Source organism: Crinia signifera, chromosome 5 (assembly GCF_055691185.1).
Source record: "Crinia signifera chromosome 5, ASM5569118v1, whole genome shotgun sequence".
Classification (NCBI taxonomy): Eukaryota; Metazoa; Chordata; class Amphibia; order Anura; family Myobatrachidae; genus Crinia; species Crinia signifera.
In genome coordinates, this window is record NC_139221.1 from 261,064,757 (window position 1) to 261,088,654 (window position 23,898).

At 44.3% G+C, this 23,898-nt stretch overlaps 1 long non-coding RNA gene across 1 annotated transcript in view; it reads right to left on the reverse strand.

The window, feature by feature from the left end:
- LOC146081026 (uncharacterized) overlaps window positions 1-23,898 on the reverse strand; it is a 108,552-nt gene that overhangs the window by 38,334 nt on the left and 46,320 nt on the right. The window contains exon 2 of the long non-coding RNA XR_014475051.1: window positions 4,297-4,385. This is a non-coding gene — a long non-coding RNA (uncharacterized LOC146081026). The remainder of the gene's footprint in view (window positions 1-4,296; window positions 4,386-23,898) is intronic.

A 23,898-nucleotide genomic window follows, 5' to 3' on the forward strand; every position in this document is an offset into this window, starting at 1 on the left:
CCTCATTAGCTGACAGCTGGACATTGCTGGATCTACTGGATTCTAACCCAATATGATGTACATGGATCCTAAATATTTTTTATGTTTAATAAACTCCTTCTCTGTAATAAACAGTATCTGGATGTGGGTATACACTAGATAATGGGAACCCACATTCACATCATTGTAAATGATTTCCCTTTAGTCCTGGAGAAAGGCTATGGTACAGACACGCTGTGGTAGTTTGGATGGTAATGAATTATTAGGTATAAATGTAGATAGTGGGTACACACTGCACGACGGGCTAAACATCATCAATGACATGCTCAGATTGTGCGTCAGGTAGGGCTGAGCAAAATACGCGATGCACGACTCACTGGAGTGTACACATTGGGCAATGTGGATGATTTATCGTTATGATTGTCGCCAAACGACAGATCGTCCAAAAAATTAACTCTTGCAATAAAATGAGTAATAAATTCCGAATCAGTTTACAGAACCAGCATTAAAGCCCACACCTTTCTTTTTATGCTGCAAATACCTCCAAGTTATTTTACCACTACTAGATGGTTAAAGGGGTACGGATCATTGGGTCGACCTAAAGATGGTCGACAGTTATTAGGTCGACACCACTAGGTCTACATACTGGAAGGTCAACAGGTGTCAAGGTCAACATGGCACAAGGTCGACAGGTGGTTAGGTCAACATTGTCTAGGCCGACAGTCAAAAGTTCGACATGGGGTTTTTCACTGTTTTTTGGCACTAATGTTGACACAGTCGACATGGACATAGTTTTAAGTGCACCACGTCCTCATGCGCTCGGCACTCTATTTTATTCTCCCGCCATGCCCTAGTGGATGGTAGGGCATTAAATACCGCCTGTCGGCACATGTCGGCTCAAAAAACTGTGAAAAACACCATTACCTTTTGACTGTCGACCTAGACCTCATCAACTTAATGCTTGTGTCCACCTAACCACCTGTCGACCTTGTGCCATGTCGACTGTTGACTATCTTTAGGTCGACCAACTGACCGTATCCCGGTTAAAATATATTAAATTAATATAAAATATGCACAGAGAGATTATTTGGTGTAGTAGACTTTAGGGTCAGTCATCTTGCTGTGTTACATTGTTGTAATTGGGTTCTGGAGCTGTTGAAAATCCTCCCCTGCCCTATTAGTGTTGCATTGCCTGAGAAATGGGAGAAAAGTCACTAAAGGTGTGTACACACGGGGCAATATGATCGCTGGCAATATATTGCTCAGCAATCATATTGCCCCGTGTCCCGTTTTCATCTGCGACCATCTCTGGTTTTTTAAAATTTAAACACTGCTGGGAGAAGAGGCAGGGGATGTCGCTGGTCGGAGGAGCATGTTCCTCCGACCAGCGACCATTCAGGAGCTGAAAACGGGAGCGCGCACCCGGCGATTTATGCACGATTTATGCACACTCCAATCACTGGCAATATGGTCGCTCAGCGACCATATTCCCACGATTTATGCACACTCCAATCACTGGCAATATGGTCGCTCAGCGACCTTATTCCCAGCGATTTCAACCCCTATCGCCCCCGTGTGTACACAGCATTACAAAGGTTTTTTCATACTAGGAACTATAAAACAAAACTTTGTTATATATGTACATACAGTATATAATTATCTACAATTACAGACACATTTCTATAATTTTCCCAGTGAAATTATGGTTTACATAATATAGTGTATAAAAAGAAAGAGACAAGTTTTTATCACTCTACAAATATACATGCCTTACTGGCTGGCACAGACTGGCATAGCAGTAAAGGGAACAGCAACATGTAAAAGTATACACAGTAAAATTCATGTTAATGGTGTCAATTAATTTAAAAAGCGTCATCGTAATAACACCACATTATTTTTATTGTTTTTTAAGTTACTCTGACATTAATAGCAATAACCATTCCTGGGGCGAGATGTACTAAGCTTGAAAAGTGATAAAATGGAGAGAGATAAAGTACAAGGTAATCAGCTCGAAACTGCCATGTAGCAGACTGGATTTGAAAAGTGACAGTTAGTAGCTGATTGATTTGATCACTTTTCGAGGCTTAGTACATCTTGTCCCATACTCTCTAAACCGCTTCTCCTTGGTTGCCAAGGCAACATATAGTTCATAAAGATGGGCAGTGCGGACCGTGTAATGCGCACTGAGGTCATGGGTTTGAATCCCACTATGGCCATAACTGTGTGTGTTTTTTTCCTTTGGGTACTCCAATTTCCTATCAAAATATACAAGTTAATTGGCTCCCAAACCAAATTATTAACCCTAGTGTGTGAATGTATGTGCATGTGCATGTGGCAGGGAACATAGATTATAAGCTCCATTGGGGCAGGGACTGGTGTGAATAGCCAAATAGTATTTGTAAAGTAATATGTGTGTACCATATAATAATAATAATAAAGATGGTGGTGTATAGGTAATTTGCCCAATGCTACCCCTCTGCATTGTCTTGTAAATACCAGGTAGCCATTGTTGTAGCTGCTATAGGGACCTGCAGCTACATGAGCCCATGAAGACTGTTCTGCAGGTGCCGGCCCCATTGAAGATAACAGCCATGCTGCTCTGTACAGCTACTGAGATAGCTTCAACTCAAAACCAGTTTATGGTTAACTTTGCATACATATAATTACATCATTTGGGATATAGGGCCTGATTTAACATGGTTCACAAAGGCAAAATCGTTCTCTAATCGGCAAAGTCATGCACTGCAGGTGGGGCAGATGTAATGTGAAGAGAGAGTTAGATTTGTGAAACTTATTTTGTTTCTGTGCAGGGCAAATACTGGCTGCTTTATACTTACACTGTAATTGCAGTTTGAACACACCCCACAACCCCCTCTCTCTGCACATGTTACATCTGCCCCACCTGCAGTGCAGCATGGCTTTTACCCATTAGAGAAAGATTTCAATTTTGCAATCTATACTGAATCATGCCCACAGAGCCTAATCCGTTTATTTACAGTTTCTTCTTTAGCGCAGCAGATGCCGTTGCTCTTTACAATGGTAGACAGTGAAAAAAAAAAAACTGGGTAACAACAGGCTCTAATCCAGACTGAATTGCTAAATTGAGAAAAGGCAATTATGTCAATTATTGAATGACGGCGCACGTGCAGCGTTCACATGGTACGCATGCAATTTGAAAATGATCCTGCTTCGGCAATCTTCTTCAATGGAATTGCAATTTGATTGATGCGAAGTCAGTGTTTAGGGGAGGAAACATGGCGTTTTCTGGGTGCGTCTGTCCAAACGCAGACGTGCCAAGGTGGGTGGGTCTCTGACATCAGCGATGGCCACAGCCCGATTCTTTAGCAGACGTGTGGAGGCCTTTGACGTGCAGATGGAAGATAATCTGATGTTCTGGCGAATAGTTCTGCAAATGCATCACGCTTTGCGCAAAGAACGCAATTCCTGTAATGGCCGTGTTCTTCGTAGTGATCCATGCAGAATTAGGCTCATTGTCAAAAATTAAACAAAATGTAGGTACATAAAACAGGGTATATACCATAAGCCAAATCTCTTATTGCTGATGAGATATGACATAAGACAAACATGTGATGTAACCCTGGGCCAGCTATACCTTTCGGCATCTATAGGCAGTTGCCAATGGGGATCCAAAATTTGGGGACACCCCTGAGTCTAAAATAAAATTAAGGATGACTTTCAGGACTACATTTACTTAGATGGGAGTTCTCTTGAAGATGGGGTGTTGTACATAGCTACCAATCAGATTCTACTTACTTATTTAGCATCTTCTAGCAGATAATATATAAATCCTGATTGGGATATAGGGCCTGATCTCATCTTCAATTGAACTCCCATCTTAGTAAATTTACCCCTGGGAGAGCCATCTGTTTTGAACTTATTGCAAAAGGCAGGTGTTCAGGAAATTCAGCATTGATGTGTGGGTGGTGGTGGCAGCAGTAAGCTTAAGTTTGGCCTAGAATGCCAAAAAACCTTGCACCTGCCCTGATGTCACCACATCTGTGTCCTCAAAAATAGACAATATTCTCTTTTCCATCTGTGCTGATTATTCCACTTGTCATTACTAAGCTCTTCCAGCAGAGGTCATATGACTAAGCCATTGTACTTCCTGCTTGTCTCCTACCTGCTGTCACTTGCATAAAGTGCCCATATGAACTGGAAGGTATGGATACAAGTATAGGTGCTGTGACAGACCGATACAAAGGACATTATAAAAGTACAAATATACTTTCAGCACACTCAGAGATTGATATTGATTGATCCTATTTATGAAAACATGCTATATTTGTGCTGTCTCACCTTCTCCCAGCTAAATAATAAACCGGCATGCATTTCATGGTAGATCCCATAAGTTCCCATTGGATTTCGGAGATGTTGGGCATAGTTTCCTGAGATGTGTGAGAGTTTTACATATTGGTGTTAATGGAATTTGCAGTTAAATGTCTTCATACAGTCTTCCACTGTTGTTTTATGATAATATCCATCTAAAGCAGGAATCTGTAGCATTATTACATTATAAAAGCACACATACATTTTTGACTCAATACTATGATTGTATACAGATAAATATAATTTGCTTTTTCATAGTACTTTTTGCATGGTTTAAATGCGGTGCAGCAGTAATGTAATGCTGCCAATGAACAGTAGATGGCGGTGTTTGACCACAAATACACATTTTCAATAATACATAGCGAGTCATTTAAATGCAACGCCATTCTGGCCTCTATGTTGTTGAAGCTATTTAAAAGTCCACAGTTCTTACATTGTGTTACATTTATATAACACTTTGTGGGGTAAATAATAGTTGGAAATTTATTTATTTAATTTATTAGTTTATTAACAGTTTCTTATATAGTGCACACATATTCGGCAGCGCTTTACAGAGAGAATATTTGAACATTCACATCATATATATATTTTTAAACCTGTGCCTACAAAAGTATGAATAGACTATGTTATACCCCTTTCAGATCGCACCTCTGGATCCGGGTTATTGCTGTGTCTGTGTCTACTCGGATTGGGCTGTGGTGTGAAAGCACCACTAACAAAATTCCCAGGTCGAGCAACCCAGTATTTCAACCCAGGTCAAAACCCAGGGTTGAACACAGCTCTGACCCGGGTTGTTGCACAGTGTGAACGGCGAACCCGGGTCTAGGGGCCTGGGTCCTGTTCACACTATGGAGGAGGCAGCACTTGGAGACAGCGTCAGCTCCAAGCACTGCCTCCTCCTCTGCCCCCAATGTCACACCGCCGCTCCGCTCCGCACTGTCTGACATCAGTGTTCTGGGTCTCTGTGGGGAGCTTAAACCTTGCATATGCCAGGTTGCTCCCGGGACGGACCCGTGTTCAAATCCCAGGTGCGACCCGCCATTTGCAATCTGAAAGGGCCATTACTGTGTGTACATAGTGCCTGATTCAAACTTGTACACAATGCCGACTTTTTCATAGTTTAGAAATCATCGTGTGACTATGCTACGTATGTGATGGGATGGTCAGTTACAGTCTTTGTGTGGCAATGTGATTGTGGCAACTGAACTGCAGACACATTTACAAGTGGCCATGGCATTTTCATGTTTGCACACATTCGCTACGTACAGATTTGCAGATGTGAAGGTGTTAACAACTTAACGTACAGATCAGAATCAGACCTAAAAGCAATGACCTTATTCCCCATGTAGGTGCAATAAAGTCATGTGACAGATGATACACAATAAATGATTCTATTTGTTTTCCTGTGTTTTTTTTTTATATCAAACTGTATTATACTCTAATGCTTGGTAAACACTAGTAGATATATCTGCAGATCAATTGATCTGCAGATATATTATTATTATTTTATTTATAAGGCGCCACAAGTGTTTCGCAGTGCCGTATATATCTACTGACGTACATACACGCTGCCTGCTCCGTAAGGACTGACATCACAACATTGCGGAGGTATTTGCATGGACCTGCCCATTAAGCTGTCAATCACAGAGACTCCTGCAGGTGCTGTATGGGTGTTTGGCAGATAGGCCCTACTCACAGCTGACGCGATATATCTGTGAACGACACCATTCCTAGACATATCGGTGCTAAACAGTGACCAAGTCTATCGATATATCAGCCGTTCAATGGAATGGCCGATATATCGGCCAGTGTGTATGCACCTTGACACTAGCTACAATACTGAGACTCTCAATTGTTATTCTGTTCATTACATCTAGAATTGATTACATTAATAATGCACATATTCTTCATTCATTTGTACACAGGTGAGCACAAATAACCCACTATCGTTACACCAAGCGGCGTAGCTAGGGCGGAGCCGGCGGCACACGTGCTCTGGGCGCCGTAATATCAACGGGCGCCGGAGCTGTGCACTCTGCTGCCGGCTCCCCTGCCCTGCTCCCCCAGTTCGCCCGCTGTGCCAGCTGGAGACGGAGTCCTGGGTTCGCATGAACACTGACCAGGGACTCCGTTTCTTAAAAATGGGCGGGTCCCCTGGGACGCGCCCCACGCTGATTGGTTGGGCAGGACAGGATCCTGGATTCCTAGGCGGTAGAAGCATCGCGGGAATGCAGGAGTCACCAGCTGGGAGGGGGAGCCAGGAGCGGCAGATGGGGAGGACGGCAGCCCTGTCACAGGTCAGTGGCCAGAACCAGTTCGACATGCATCAAGGTAGACATGTCTGAAGGTCAACATGGGGTTAAGTTGACAGGGCCATTAGGTCTTATGATCCATTTTATGATGTAGACACTGAAACGCCTTTACATGCGATTTATTGTATGTAAAAATGGCACATTAATGCCAAATTCAATGTGAGACTTCCCTGGGAGCTTTAGGGGGAGCTCAAGTGAAATCGGGTCTGAATTTTCATCAGGACAAGTTGGCCTAGTGTATAGTGGCCTTTAGAGTGGTAAGCATCAGGATGCATACAACAGCCGCTTGCGTGCAGCATTGACACCTCAGAACCAGGCAGAAAAGCATTATTTAAATCTATCAAATAAAATGGAACAGGGACAGCAAAAAATTAGGACTTCTTGTGCCACGTTCCCGGGGTCACCTCTATTGCGCACATGCAAATCTTACACACTAATGTTTTTTTTATTTAATTCCTGGATATACATAAATCATAATATTGGTTTTAAAATAAATAAGAAAATGGTAAGGAACAATAAAAATTACAAATCACATCTAATTGACCTTTGCTGTTCAATCCAGTTACCATCTGATCTAACCTCTGACCTCACACCCAGTATCATTATAATGAGAAGCCAGCGTTTCCTGTATCCCAAGTACAGCTGTATTCCGGTGAAGTTCCACCTCTGCTGAGAGGCCGGTATATAAATCTGGCACTATCTCAGTAAGTAGATTTTTCTCACATTTCCAGCTTCAGAGCCCGACCTTCTGCCCTGATACATATGTTTCTCTGAAATACGCTTTTGAGCTGTATTTTGCTGGAATACTTAAACAAAAAAATGTTAATGGTGCATATGTCTTATATGAAAGCATACATGGCAAAGCAGAAAGGATAATTACTGGTTGGGTCCAGGGTCTCGGAAAGGCTGCACGGGTGCAGGCGTAAGGGCAGTATGATATAGCTCCACATAGTCTGTCTTTATGGGAACCCTTTCAGCTTTACAATAAATTCCTCCGACCTTTCTGCTTACTCGGCTTTCCTCTTCTCGTATTGATGTTCACATAGAAATTCGAAAATATCTGAGCGTTCCAAACTATACACAAGCCGGCAATAACCACATATGCCACTTCTGCTATTTATTATATCGCTAACTCCGACAATCTTCCTCACACCATTGATTTGTACACAACCCAATGTTGACGTACAAACCTGATGACGTAGGAACTGCGTATGCATGTAGGATTAAGTTGTATGGAATATATGTGTGGCATGATTTATCCCAGGATTGGCAGCACCAATGTATGGGTTCAATGGGAAGTTGCCCAAGGGTCCCCTAATTCTTTAGACCTACGAGCTGGGGCAGATTGGGTTGTGGGTATCTGCCTTCTGAGCTTGTTGGGAGGCAGTAGATAATGCTGCCTGAGTGCCTGGTACTATCCATCAGAGTCCAGGCTTCTCTAGCTGCCTCCCAGCCTGCAGCCAGACAGTGAATGGCTATCACCATGCTTATTGGTGGATGGCTGGAGCTATCCACCAATCAGAGTGCTGCTGACCACCATTTACTGTATGGAAAAAAGTAAAGAGATGGTGCATGGGTCCACAGCAGGGGCATGTTATGATTTTTGTTTTTGATTAAAAAAGGTTCCCATGAATGGGGGTGGAGGGACCCCAAATGCCCGGGCCGACAATGCTGTTGTATATTGACGGCCCTGGGCAGCGATGTGTTTATCACAGCTGCTGTATGCACCCAGGACTCAGCAATAGGAATTAGTGTTCTTAAAAGCCCGCTCCCAGACTCCCATTGGCTGTTTTTTACAGGAGTCTGGGGGCAGACTTTGAAGGATGGTGAAGCAGAATGCAGCATCTGGGGTGCAGTGGCAGCTGTGATAGACAGCGCTGTGGATCCCTGGTAACCAGCACATACATCACATACATTTCTGCATGTATGTTTTACAGCCAGTAGTCAGACACAGGGGCAGTTTAAGAGATGAGGGGGTCCGTGTGCAGTCCTCCTCTCTCATGTCAAAGTAGTGAGAAGACACTGACACTTTGCCTAAATCTACTCTGCATGAACAGGTCTTCAGGAACATGGCGATTTCTGCAGCATTACCACAGGACTCTGGAGACGTGAGTATAATATACACCTTCTAACAGGTCCTGCAAAAAGAAGGAACTTGGTGGACCTGCATCTTTTTTCAACCTAAACTACTTGTTGCACTTCAATGTTACAGAATGTGTGCTCCGGACACCTTGCATACATTATAGATCATATCTATCTACATATCTTATAGCTCCCTGAGAGAGGCCCTGAGAAAAGGAGTAGGTGGGTGGTGTTGGGGGTGGACCATTTTGCCATTAGACACCCCCCCCCCCCTGACCAAAATGTTGGGTTTAGATAGAACAATTAGCATAGAATCACTTCATTAAGCCCAGCACCTCCCAGTTGATCCCAGTCATTCCCTTATTTTGGATGATACGATCACTTTACTTCCAGGTTCATCCTCTATAATATGCACATGCGAGGCCCTGTATGTGAGAGTACTAGCTGATAGGCAATGTATCTAAAAGAAACCTCTTCGAAAACATTGGAGATACTGTGTAGTCCATAACCTACAGTGGCTATGTAAAGATGGCATACGCTAACAAGAAGAGAAGATTAGCTTATTGGACTGTTGTAAATGAGGCATTATCATAGTTATGGGAACTACTACTGTGATCATTAAGTGTCAGACCACAATAGATACCTGTGATATCTGCAGCCTTTCCTCCACTCACTACATGCTCTCAATTGTGGCATTTCCTCCAAAACAGATGTTTTTCATTTAAAAAAAGAGTCCCCTATAGCCAAAATGGAAGTCATGGCATGCACTGTGGCAATCCTTTTATTCCAGTACTTGCAAGCAGCGATGGACTGGGCCGCCAAATCTGCCCTGGCATTTGTACATGCGCGTGACCGTTGTAGCGCACATGCACACGCCGCTACATGTGTATGCTGCCTCCCCCGGCTTGCAGGAGAAGAGGGAATAGAGGCGTGTGATGCCACCCTCTCTTCTGGACCTCAGTGGCGCACAGAGAGAGCCGCCAGACCCGCCACCAGTCCAGCGGCTCTATTTGTGCACTGATTGGGAGGCAAAGACCCCACTTACAAGAACAAATAGGCCCACCTGGCTATCGGCCCCTCTGGCATTTGTCAGAAGTGCCAGATGGCCAGACCGGCCCTGCTTGCAAGGATGCCAACTTTAGCTTTATGTTTGCTGCATTACTATGCGACAGCCCTGGAGTTCCTAATGGCTTCCAAGTAGGCTATGTTAAAAGAGGACAACAGAATTGTGTAGAGTTGTGTGTACACATAATTAGGTCTGGTTTCAGATGGGGTTTTTTGCACCTAGTATGGAGCTGATGCTATGGTAGTGTGCACTGCTATTGATGATGGCTATGAATACAAGTGTTAGGATAGGGTCTATCCGGCTACCAACAGAGTACAACTCTGCCTGCATTTAGTTTCATTCAGAGAATGTGAGAGCAAAATGGCCGACAGCCTCATAGTGAGCTGACCTTTGAGGCCAGCTGAGAGGAGGCGGTTCACCTGGTGAGCAGGAGTAAGATTCTTCAGCAGAATGGCAATGTGCAGTACGGCAGTTTTACATGCTTTAGTATTAATCAGGTCTTGCATCCCATCAGGACTGTCTTGCAATCAAATGGGACTGCCATGCTATATATTCCTATCCTTATGTATCCCTCCTATTATCCTTATAGATTGTAAGCTTGCGAGCAGGGCTCTCCTACCTCTATATCGGTCTGATACTCCCCATTTTGTTTTATCACTTTTTCCAATTGTAAAGCGCAACAGAATATGCTGAATATATAAGAAACTAAATAAATAATTAGATGGAAACTACTGAATACTGGGACACATTGTTTAATAAATAAGCTAGTTAAACTCAGATAAAAGATTCAGATGTGCACCTGAACAAACCAGGTTGTGGTGCAACGGATGCAAATACAGTTTCTTCAGTTTATTTTTTTGCATGTAGCAGAAATGTTGGGCAGCTACCCATACCCTTCCAAACTGATAAATCTGCCAGCACATTTGAAATCCCCTTCCTCTCTGCAGCTCAATATGGCTTCGCCAAGCTGCAAAATTGCACCTCGTAACTGGATTTCTGCCTGACTCTGAATGAGGCTCTTTATGTTTCCCTGTACTTCTGCTTAGTATTGACTTGTATATTTATTGAAAGCCTTATGTTCATCAACATATCAGCGGCAAGTAAAAACACTAAGCAGCCAGGGGACAGGCACAATTTACCAGCTGAATCTCATTTGAAAAGCACAGCTCTCTGACTGCCAATTAAAGTACGAAAAGAGGCAATGAAAATTAAACCGGATAGTGGAGGTGATTAGCGATACTACATTACCATAGCAACAGCAGCGCTTTGGAGACAATGCTAGGGTAAGGTGCATACAAGTACACCACCACCGCTGCCTGCAGCCCTTCTGCCCAAATGTACAATAGGATCCTAATAATATGCCAGTTGTATGTATGCCTTGAGCATGTAAGGGTCTTTAGTGCTGGAAATAGGCTTTCAGCAGGTACTGTACTGATAAAATGCTATAGCCTATAGCAATCCACTCTGTGTATGTGTATGAATACATGCAATGTATGCAATACATTGCTATTTGTTTCTTTATCATGGTTAGTACAGCCCTGGGTATTTATTAACCAAATATCTAGCACAAATATTGTTCTAGAATTCGGAAATTGATACATTTTCTGACATTGTGGACAAAATTCTAATTAGGTTTACAGTCCGGATCACTTACATCAGGCATGTTCAAAGTCCGGCCCGGGGGCCAATTGTGGCCTGTGCCATCATTTCAAGTGGCCCGCAGCCTCCAGCCAGAAGTAGGCGGAGCATCAGATGCAGGATGCACAGCACAGGACACTAAAGGTGGGGCCCCGGCGAGCGTGCCTTTACCTTGCTGTCTGCAGCAGTGAGGAGGTGCCGACCGCCACAGTGCGATGTGTTTGGCGGCTTTCGGGTGAGTGTGCGTCCAACCCCTGGACATTCAGAGAAGGGGGGGGGGGGCAAGCTACGGGACAGAGTGAATGGGTGTAGAGTGGGGAACATACAGTGAATGGGGGGGCATACAGTGAAGGAGGGGCAGGCTGGGGGACATACAGAAAAGGATGGTCAGGCAGGGGAATATAATTTGTAGGGGGCAGAGTGGGGGAGCATTCTGATGTGATTAATGATTCAAAGAATGTCAGGCTGAATGGTCGGCCCCCACACATTTTCACGTCACCATATCAGGCCCTCATCGCAAAAAAGTTTGGACACCCCTGACTTACATGTTCTGTAGCAGGAGATAGAAGTGATGGAAGTGCATAGAGTGTGTATTACTATGGTTACATCAATATAAAAAAGTATCAGTACTCACCGCCAATATGGGTGTCAGATTGTCAGTTGCAATTTTTGGTACAGGCCCTTATTTTGTGTTTTGTGATGCATGTACCTGTGCTTTTGTGCCTGTGCTGTGCCCACCGTTGTACCAGTCATCGCAAACCTGCAGGATCCATTGTCAGTAGTAGGCACATAACACTTAGATTAAGGTTTATAGCCTGGCACTGCTCAGTTCAGTGATAGCTAACCTTGACACTCCAGCTGTTGTTGAACTACACATCTCAGCATGCCCTACTACAGTTTTACTATTTGGTCATGCTAAAACTAATGCAGGGCATGCTGGGATGCGTAATTCAACAACATCTGGAGTGTCAAGGTTAGCTATCACTGGCTAAGTTGGTATGCTAGCACACAATTGTTGCCCAACGACAACTGGGGCATTGACCAGTATTTTCAGTGGTTTGTCATTTTAGCAGCAGCAACAGCTTTCCCGGCGATGATGCGGGAGCGCGCAGCAGCGCTCATCGCCGGGCCATACACACTGGGTGTTTTGAGCGACTTTCAGCTCAAAGTCGCCCAGTGTGTATGGGCCTTAAGTATCCTCAGGATTTAAGGAAGGATTTCAGCAACTACATCTGTGTGTCCCTCCATTTCATACATTTTAGGCAGATTGTGAAAGTAACACAATAGTGGTTGACCTATTGACTGTCGAGCATTTATTGTCGACTTACCAACCGCATCCCGTTCCATATAAGTAGCAGGAAAAAACATTTGAAAATTCATGTAGCCGTAGAGACCATTGGGGTCAGTGGCGTAGCCACCGTGCGGCAGACCCCATGGCGGCTTGGAGGAGCGACCTCCAGCGGGGTCTGTGGTGGGCGCCGGCATCTACTACACTGTATTCTACACAGGCTTAGCGTGTTTCGGACCTCCTCCCCCTCCCCCCTCTCTCTGAATGCTGCTGCCGTCATTATCTAGTGACTGCCCTGGCGCACCATGTAACCCGGGCCTCTGCTGCCCAGCGCTCCCTCCCCGCTGCCCAGAGCTCCCTCTCCATCCTCCTCCAGGAGTCCCACCAACTCAGCCTCCTCCAGGGGACCTGCTGCCTCAACCTCCATGGGAGTTGAGACCCGCTGACTCATCCTCCTCCACGGACCCTCCATCAGAACACTTGCTGTTGCCTGCTTCCTTAGGTACTGTACACCTCTTGTATATTTAAAATGAAGAAGGGGTGCGGTGTTCACTACAACAAGAGGGCGGGACACGGGACAAATACCAACCTGTCTCATCCCTCTCCACTCCATTTCCCCCACTCTCCTCTATTTCTCTTTCTCTCCCTCTCTCTGTGACCCCTTCCCTCTCTGCCTCTCCTTCCCTCTCTCTCTGACTCTCCTTCTCCCTCTCTGCCTCTCCTCCTCCCCCTATGCCTCCCCCTCCCTCTCTCTCTGCTCTCCTCCCTCTCTACCTATTTTCCTCCTCTCTCTCTCTCTCTCTACCTACCGTTCTCTCTCTCTCTGCCTCCCCTCCTCTCTCTCTCTGCCTCCCCTACTCTGTCTCCGCTCTCCTCTCTCCCTGCTCTCCTTCTTTCTCTCTGCTCTACTTCTCTTTCCCGTCTCTCTCCGCTCTCTCAGAAAATGTGCACCTTGGCACCAATAACCCCCTCATGCCATCCCATCCCATCCCATATAATGGTGCCCCTCCCCCCCCCATCATTTACTTCTGGATTCGCCCCTAGTGACACCTATAGAAGGACAATCTATCTGACACAGCAGCCTGCGTGTGTGTGTGTGTGTGTGTGTGGGGGGGGGGGGGGGGTCAGGAACCTTTTTGGCTTGGGGGAGCTGATTTTATAGTTACGCCACTGATTGGGGTAGATGTAGGAAGCAGTGACAAGGGAGAAGTGAGCCAGAGGAGTAGTGGCCCATGGCAACCAATCAGCACTGAAGTAACATCTATAATTTGCATAATATAAAATTATACAGAGCAGCTGATTGGTTGCCATGGGCCACTTATACTCTGGCTCACTTCTCACGTATCACTGCTTCATATATCAACACCTCAGTGCCTTATAAGTTATATAACCAAAGTAGATATCCCATTTGAATGTATATATCTCTGATTTCTTTATTTCCAAGTACATAACAGTACAGACTAGTACAGAATATAAATAAAATGTCATCAGGGAGTCATTGAGACACATAAAATAATTTAACTTCTGCTTACAAAAAGTTGGGCCTAATGAAGAATTTTCTGAAGGCTCTTGATAAAGAAGGAAAGTGTTTACTGATTAAATCATTTATGCTAAATTGTCAGAAATTGAGTCTGCCTCCTTCAAGGCTGCTGTTTGTGGATTCGTAGGGAACAGAATAGAGGCCAACTACGTGTCCATCTTGAATCAACCATCAGACAACTACAAGAATATGGGTTGTGGGATGTAAATTAAACTTACTATGTTTCACACTGCCATCAATAACCACTTTTCAACCCTTCAAGTGAAAGTGTGGAGGTGGTTCCACAGCTACAACCTGCATTAAGTACAGCAAGGATGTCTTCGCATACCTCCCAACACTCACGATTTCAGCGGGACAGTCCCGATTACCGGGTCCTGTCCCGCTGTCCCACCCGCGGCCGGAGGTGTCCCGCTGCGGGGGGGCAGTTGGGAGCCCCCCCACTTTAACAGAATAGACGCTGTGCGCATGCGCACAGCGTCTATTCCCGACCGAAAACGGGAATGCGGCTCATTTGCATAAGCCGCACGCCTCATTTACATAAGCCGCACCCCCTTTTTGGACGCCCGCGCGGCTTCGCATAAAAAAAAAAAAAGACAACTACAAACGTATTTAATTTCAAATAATCCTCAGATAATATTCCAGTAAACAGAGTATATATTTAGTACAATGGGCATGATCCAGAAAATTCTTTGTTTTCCATGCTTTGACAAAAGACTGCAGAACCATATTACGCCACTAGGCTGTGCTGTTTCTCCATTTGTCATTTTACATTACACAGTTCTTTTGTGATCAAATTCTCAGCAAATATTAGTTTAGTTACTGGGGAACAACGAGTCCTTTTTTTGTCTTGTTGCATATAGTTTTACCCCATACAAAGTGCAGGAATATCCCAGCTTTCCTCTATGAAAATATGTGTTTTGTATGCCCTATTTATTCACTAGGAGATAAGTAATTTTAGGCAAATGGTCTCCACTGTTTAATCTTTAATCTTTTTTAGCATTACTTGTGTACTGATGCTTCACTGCATAACAGACAGTGAAAAGTAATGTCAACAAACACCTCCCCACCTCATCTGCCGACCACCCATACAGCCGTGCCAGGAGCCGGCGGTGATTGACAGCTCAGTGAACGGGCGCATGCAAATGTTCCCGCCCACTTGTGATTCTTAGTTCCAATGGATCTGGTGTGTATGGAGAACACGCTGCTCGATTCATCTATAGATATATCTGCAGATCAATTGATCAGCAGATATATCTATGTGTGTACCCAGCTTAACAAGCGTCTTAATATTGACCAGATTGATGGTCAAATGGTCCTGAGGCTGGTAATGATCAAGGGTCTATTGTGAGAAGTGGAGTTGTGACCATTGCCATGTGGGTGTGCATTAGGGTGACCAACTCATCCCTTTAATCCGGGACACATATTAATTACACAGGTTCTGTGGCAGTTTAAAACCAGGTGAAATGGAGTCTTGAGGTGTGGCAGTTTAAAACCAGGTGAAAGCCAGCCACAGAACCTGTGTAATTAATATGTGTCCCGGATTAAAGGGATGAGTTGGTCACCCTAGTGTGCATATGCCCTACACTATTAGACCACTCTTTCCCTAACATGTAGAAAAAAATGGATCATTTTGTGAGGAGAATGCAATTTAAATGTTATATTTATTATTTATGTCTGACCATTAGACCAGCTAGGCAGCTGCCATACTCATCATATTGCCTCGTCAACCTTTTAAGCATACCTCCCAACTGTCACGATTACAGCGGGACAGTCCCGATTTTCGGGTCCTGTCCCGCTGTCCCACCCGCGGCAGGCATTGTCCCGCTGCGGGGGGTGGCAGTTGGGAGACCCCCCAATCTAGTAGAATAGACGCTGTGCGCATGCGCACAGAGTCTATTCTCGTATGAAAATGAGGTCGCGGCTAATTAGCATAAGCCGCGGCCTCATTTGCATACGCCCGCCCCCTTTTCGGGCGCTCGCCGCGCGAGTGTCCCTATTTCTACAGGTCAGAAGTTGGGAGGTATGTTTTAAGTGGCATTGCTGCTGTGAGAGATGTGCAAAATATCCTCTAGAAATACCAGCGTCGCTCACAGCGTCTGTTCTTGTGTTGGCGCAGTGTTTAACATAACTGCAATTAATTTACCTCAGATCATTTGCTGGCAATATCTAAAGTGATTCATATTCCTCAACTTCGTCCCTGGCATTTTATGCGGATATTTTGCACATCTCTCACAGCAATGTTGTTACTCAATGGGTTAAAGGCAGGAGTGTACAGTATGCGCCACTTTATCATAATTGAGTGTAGTTCAAGTTACTGACGAGAAGCACGGATATGTGCAGGGCCCCACTAAAAAATTGCCACCACCCCACAAAGCAGCCACTACTATGTCCTTTACTTTGGCTGGGTACACAATAGATCAGCAGTTCTCAAACTGTGGGTCCTGACCCCAAAGCGACCTTCTCAGCACGGGGTCGCGACTCCATGTTGAGGACCATCAGGCTGATGACTTTTCTAATCTCAGTGATTCAAGGAGTCTGAAAAATCTTTTGAATTGTCTGTTATGTTAGACTCCTCCCATCATTCTGTGCCTCCACAATGCTGCCATATATGTGCTGTCTGCTGACTACATATGTGATGTAATGACCTTCTGCAGTAACGTGCTGGGGGTCCTGTAATTATTTTTATTGTCTGATGGGGTCTCAGTGCAAAATAGTTTGAGGACCCCTGTGATAGATGGACCGCCCCCTCCATGGAGATAAGTTATTTCGGCTATTTGCCATAATGGGGCGGGGCTTAATGACGTCACCGTTAAGCCCCACCCCTGAACTCGTAATGAAAGAGATTCCTCTCCGGGCTTCTCCTGGAGAGGATCTTGTGCAAGTCGGCAACCCTGAGTTATCAGTGAGGGCCATATTGCATAACTGCCCCCCCCCGGGCCTCGTTACTGCTAATGTCAGGCTGGGTAAGTAGTTTTTGGCAGCACTTACATGTACATGTCTTTTAACAATGGGGGAGGGCAGCCGAGGGCTGACCGGCCACTCAGAAAGCGCTAAACATGCCCTCAAATAATAGAAACCATGGTCATGGCACTAGGTCACGCCCACCCTACCCCAGGGTTCCTCGCCGCTTTCAGGCAAAGGTCCCAACTCCATATTAGCCAAAGTTGGGATATATGTGTAAGTTACACAAAATGGTATATTATATATGGTCTGATACAGTCAGATTCACTAAAGACAATGGGGAAATTTACTAAGATGTGTATTCTACTTCACATGTGATACTGCTATGGGCAACCAATCAGAATCTACTTCTTATTTATTTAGCACCCTCTAGAAGATAGCAGACAGGATCTGATTGGTGTCCCATAGCAACATCACATGTGAAGTAGAATACACATCTGAGTACATTTCCTCCAATCAGTCTGGGAGTGTAAATGTAGATGGACTATAGGAGGTCATGTCAAGGGTGGCTTCAGATGGTCCTAGGGATTCACAGATAGGCATACCTCCCAACCGTCCCGATAATCGCGGGAATGTCCTGGTTTTCGGGGACGTTCCCGCGTCCCTCCTGCCACCGGCAGTGTCCCGCGGCGGGGGGGGGACAGTTGGGAGTCCCCCGTTAGTTGCTGGCAAGCGGACAATAGACGCTGTGCGCATGCGCATACCGTCTATCCCCCGCATCCAGAGGGGCTGGGGGCTTGGCTAGAGGCTCACAGAGCCTCAGGGCCATGCCCCCACAGCGTAAAACGGGGGCGTGGCCCCGCGATTTGGCGCGCGCAAGTGTCCCTCCTTGGGGAAGCTAAAAGTTGGGAGGTATGGATAGGTGATATTGCAGAGCACATATAAATTAAGTCATGAGGATGTGAGAGAATTGCTGATTATACACAATGTTGCTACTTACGAATAGGAATGCAGATAGCAACCAGATTTGTTTGTGTCTGGGCAGTGGAAAAGCCAGATTTATTTATTCATTAGCAGTTATTAATATACCGTGCTCATATAATATAACACACATATTCACGCAAGTAATCCCTGTCCCAGTAGAACTCTCCTGTTACAGGAATACACAATACAGTTATTACTTTTTGGCAGTAGCTAATTAATGTATCAGCATTTTTTTGACATGTGAGAGGAAAGCAGAGCATTGAGGAAACCCATGCAAAACATACAAAGTCCACACAGAGAGGCCATGACCGGAAACTGAACTGATGACCTAGTGCTCTGAGGCAGTAACCACTACACCAACCTTGCTGGTAATGGCGGAGAGTGGCCTGATGGTGGCAGTGGAGAGTTTGGCCACATGTCATAAAAATCACAGGTGCGTCTCATTCCCGAAAAAGGGTTAACTTCACATTTTTATTACACAGACAGTCTGCTCTGTGACCTGGGGGAAAGCCTGTCACAGGGGACCGATTTATGGTCCTAGGATTATTTTCACTTCATGTTATGTATAAACTTCAAAGTAAAGAGGATTTGGATACAGAAGGCAACACATCCTGTGTCAGACAGCAGGGAAAGGATATCATAACACAAGCATGAAAGATAAGCAGGGGAAACACGGTAATACTCAATCAGTCTCTGTAAAACAATAATGTTACATACAGTATACAGAAAACCCTACTAGGAAATAATGGTAAGAAAGAAATTATACATGCTCCAGATAATAAAGATGCATGTGTATGTCCTCCGCCATGTGCAGCAAGTACAAACTCTCCTGTAACTGCATGCTCATTATACTCCTACTAGTAAGCCCACTTGAAGAAAAGCTTCGACAGCTAGTCTGCTACCTTCTGTGTTTGTGCATGTGTGAGAAAGAGATGTAGTTTTCACTCTCTGGCAGCAGATGGCAGTGTTTTAGAGACTCAGAGACAATATGTGTGTGTGTGTGTGTGTGTGTGTGTGTTTTACACAGTACAGTGCTTTTAATGAGAATAGCTGAGTAGTTGAACATTAACCCCTTACCGACACAGCCTGTTTTTGCCTTCCTGACAGAGCCCTTTTTTTCAAATCTGACAAGTATCACTTAAGTGGGGATAACTTTTTTTTGCTTTTACTTATCCCAGTGATTTTGAGATTGTTTTCTCGTGACACATTGTACTTCAAGTTAGTGGTAAATTTTGGTCGATACAGTCTGTGTTTTTTTGTGAAAAATACCAAAATGTCGTAAAAAAATTGAAAATTTTGCAATTTGCAAAATGTTAAATTTTCTGCTTGTGAGACAAATAATCATACCACTCAAAATAGTTAATAACTAACATAGACCATATGTCTACTTTATGTTTCCATCATTGTTTCAACCTCCTTTTAATTTTTTTGGACACTAGGAGGCTTAAAATATGAATAGCAAATTCTCAAATTTTCAAGAAAATTTCAAACACTGATTTTTTTTAGGGACCAGTTCAGTTCTGATGTGACTTTGAGGGACTTGTATGTGAGACACCCCCATAAATGATGCCATTTCAAAAACTGCACCCCTCACAGTATTCAAAACAGCATTTTGGAAGTTTGTTAACCCTTTAGGTGTTTCACAGGAATTAAAACAAAGTGTAGGTGAAATTTGAAAATTTCATTTTTTTTGCAGATTTTCAATTTTAATACATTTTTCTAAGGAACACAGTATATTTTACTAGAGAAATGTGACTAAAAATTGATTCCCCCAATTCTTTTGTTTTCATAAATATCCTATATGTGGCCCTAGTGTGCACGTTGACCAAACCACAGGCTTCATAATAGAAGGAGCACCTACTTGATTTTGGAGCCTCCTTTTTATGAGATTATTTTTTAGGCACCATGTAGGTTTCTAGGCACCATAAGATGCTAAAAGTTAGGAACCCCCCCACAAGTGACCCCATTTTGCAAACTACACCCCTCAGGGAATTCATCTAGGGGTATAGTGTACATTTCAAACCCCCAGGGGTTTCACCAATTGTGGTACAACTGGGCTGTGAAAATGAAAAATTACATTTTTTACACAAAAATGCAGTTCTGGCTTAAAATTTTTCATTTTCACAAGGAATGAAGGAGACAAAGCACCCCAAAATCTGTGCCCCAATTTCTCCCGAGTACGGCAATGCCTCATATGTGACCAAAAAATACCATTTGGGTGCATGGCAGGACTCAGAAGGGAAGGAGTGATATTTGGATTTTGCAGCACACATTCTGGTGGAATGAATGGTGGGTGCTATGTCGCATTAGCAAGACCCCCGAAGCACCAATACAGTGGAACCCCCCCACAAGTGACCCCATTTTGCAAACTACACCCCTCAGGGAATTCATCTAGGGGTATAGTGTACATTTCAAACCCCCAGGGGTTTCACCAATTTTGGTACAACTGAGCTGTGAAAATGAAAAATGACATTTTTTTACACAAAAATGCAGTTCTGGCTCAAAATTTTTCATTTTCACAAGGAATGAAGGAGACAAAGCACCCCAAAATCTGTGCCCCAATTTCTCCCGAGTACGGCAATGCCTCATATGTGACCAAAAAATACCATTTGGGTGCATGGCAGGACTCAGAAGGGAAGGAGTGATATTTGGATTTTGCCGCACAGATTCTGGTGGAATGAATGGTGGGTGCTATGTCACATTAGCAAGACCCCCGAAGCACCAATACAGTGGAACCCCCCCACAAGTGACCCCATTTTGCAAACTACACCCCTCAGGGAATTCATATAGGGGTATAGTGTACATTTCAAACCCCAGGGGTTTCACCAATTTTGGTACAACTGGGCTGTGAAAATGAAAAATTTAATTTTTTACACAAAAATGCAGTTCTGGCTCAAAATTTTTCATTTTCACAAGGAATGAAGGAGACAAAGCACCCCAAAATCTGTGCCCCAATTTCTCCCGAGTACGGCAATGCCTCATATGTGACCAAAAAATACCATTTGATTGCATGGCAGGACTCAGAAGGGAAGGAGTGATATTTGGATTTTGCAGCACACATTCTGGTGGAATGAATGGTGGGTGCTATGTCGCATTAGCAAGACCCCCGAAGCACCAATACAGTGGAACCCCCCCACAAGTGACCCCATTTTGCAAACTACACCCCTCAGGGAATTCATCTAGGGGTATAGTGTACATTTCAAACCCCAGGGGTTTCACCAATTTTGGTACAACTGGGCTGTGAAAATGAAAAATTAAATTTTTTTACACAAAAATGCAGTTCTGGCTCAAAATTTTTCATTTTCACAAGGAATGAAGGAGACAAAGCACCCCAAAATCTGTGCCCCAATTTCTCCCGAGTACGGCAATGCCTCATATGTGACCAAAAAATACCATTTGGGTGCATGGCAGGACTCAGAAGGGAAGGAGTGATATTTGGATTTTGCCGCACAGATTCTGGTGGAATGAATGGTGGGTGCTATGTCGCATTAGCAAGACCCCCGAAGCACCAATACAGGGGAACCCCCCCACAAGTGACCCCATTTTGCAAACTACACCCCTCAGGGAATTCATCTAGGGGTATAGTGTACATTTCAAACCCCCAGGGGTTTCACCAATTGTGGTACAACTGGGCTGTGAAAATGAAAAATTACATTTTTTTACTCAAAAATGCAGTTCTGGCTCAAAATTTTCATTTTCACAAGGAATGAAGGAGACAAAGCACCCCAAAATCTGTGCCCCAATTTCTCCCGAGTACGGCAATGCTTCATATGTGACCAAAAAATGGCAGGACTCATAAGGGAAGGAGTGATATTTGGATTTTGCAGCACAGATTCTGGTGGAATGAATGGTGGGTGCTATGTCGCATTAGCAAGACCCCCGAAGCACCAATACAGTGGAACCCCCCCACAAGTGACCCCATTTTACAAACTACACCCCTCAGGGAATTCATCTAGGGGTATAGTGTACATTTCAAACCCCCAGGGGTTTCACCAATTGTGGTACAACTGGGCTGTGAAAATGAAAAATTACATTTTTTACACAAAAATGCAGTTCTGGCTCAAAATTTTTCATTTTCACAAGGAATGAAGGAGACAAAGCACCCCAAAATCTGTGCCCCAATTTCTCCCGAGTACGGCAATGCCTCATATGTGACCAGAAAATACCATTTGGGTGCATGGCAGGACTCAGAAGGGAAGGAGTGATATTTGGATTTTGCCGCACAGATTCTGGTGGAATGAATGGTGGGTGCTATGTCGCATTAGCAAGACCCCCGAAGCACGGTGAAATGATGAACCTAATAATCCATAGATGTGTGGTATATTTTAAAGCACTCCTTCATACATAGGCCGGGTTTGTCGGGGCAAGTTTCACAGTGGAAAATAGTTTGCTTTCGTATTCCCTTTTTATAGCAAACTTTGCACCTTTTTTGTGTCCTGCCCTTTTTTCCAGTGGAGGGGATTTCGTTAGGAAAATGCTGCCCTGATACAATACGGGGGCCAGTACTAGAAGTACTGTAGCCAGTACTAGAAGTACTGGGGCCCTCTGCCTGCTGGTTCCCAAATATTAGGCCCTTTATGACTTCCTCTTGAAAGTGCATAAATGTCCCCGTCTGGCTGGTAGAACGGAATAGTACGTAAGCGTTATACAGTGCCATCTGGATGATATACACGGCCAGCTTCTTATACCAGATTTTTGTTTTCCGCAGGGCACTGTACGGCTTCAGTACCTGATCTGAAAGATCCACTCCGCCCATGTACTTATTGTAATCAAGGATACAAATAGGTTTTGAGGTGTGGGTACTGGTACCTCGTACAGGGACGGAGGTGGTACTGTCTCCGTGAATTGTTGTCAGTATAAGGACATCCCTCTTGTCCTTATATTTGACCAACAACATATTTTCGGTGCATATTCCCCTGCTTTCACCCTTTCTCAGTAACTGGGCAACGTGCGTTTTTGGGAGGCCTCTTTGGTTCTTGCGCACAGTACCGCAAGCTGCTGTACCTCTTGAACCAAGGGCCTTAAACAGGGGGATGCTGGTGTAAAAGTTATCCACATAGAGGTGATAACCCTTATCCAGGAAGGGGTGCACTAAATCCCAGACAATCTTTCCACTAACACCTACGAGGGAGGGGGGGCATTCTGGCGGTTCAATTCTTGTGTCCTTCCCTTCATATACCCTAAACCTGTGGGTGTACCCTGAGGTACTTTCGCACAGCTTATACATGTTTATGCCATACCTTGCCCTCTTATTGGGAAGGTACTGGTGGAATTTAACCCTTCCTTTAAAATGTATAAGTGACTCGTCTACACAAATGAATTTTTGGGGGATGTACATCTCAGCAAATTTGGCACTGAAATGATCAATGACCGGCCTGACTTTAAATAGCCGGTCAAAGGTGGGATCATCTCTGGGTGGGCACTGTGCATTATCGTTGTAATGCAAAAATTTCAGGATTGTCTCAAAACGAGTCCGAGTCGTGGCCATACGATGAAGTGGGGTGCTGTACAGAACATCTGTACTCCAATATTGCCTAATTTCTGGCTTTTTAACTATGCCCATATGTAACACCAGACCCCAAAACGTCATCATCTCTACTGCATCTACAGGGGTCCACCTAGCAAATGATGACGTGGGGTTTTGGGCAATAAACTGCTGGGCATATAAATTACTTTGGTCCACCATTAAATTTATAAAATCATCAGAGAAAAAGACTTTGAAAAAGTCAATTTCTTTGAGGCCTGTACTATCAAATTGGAT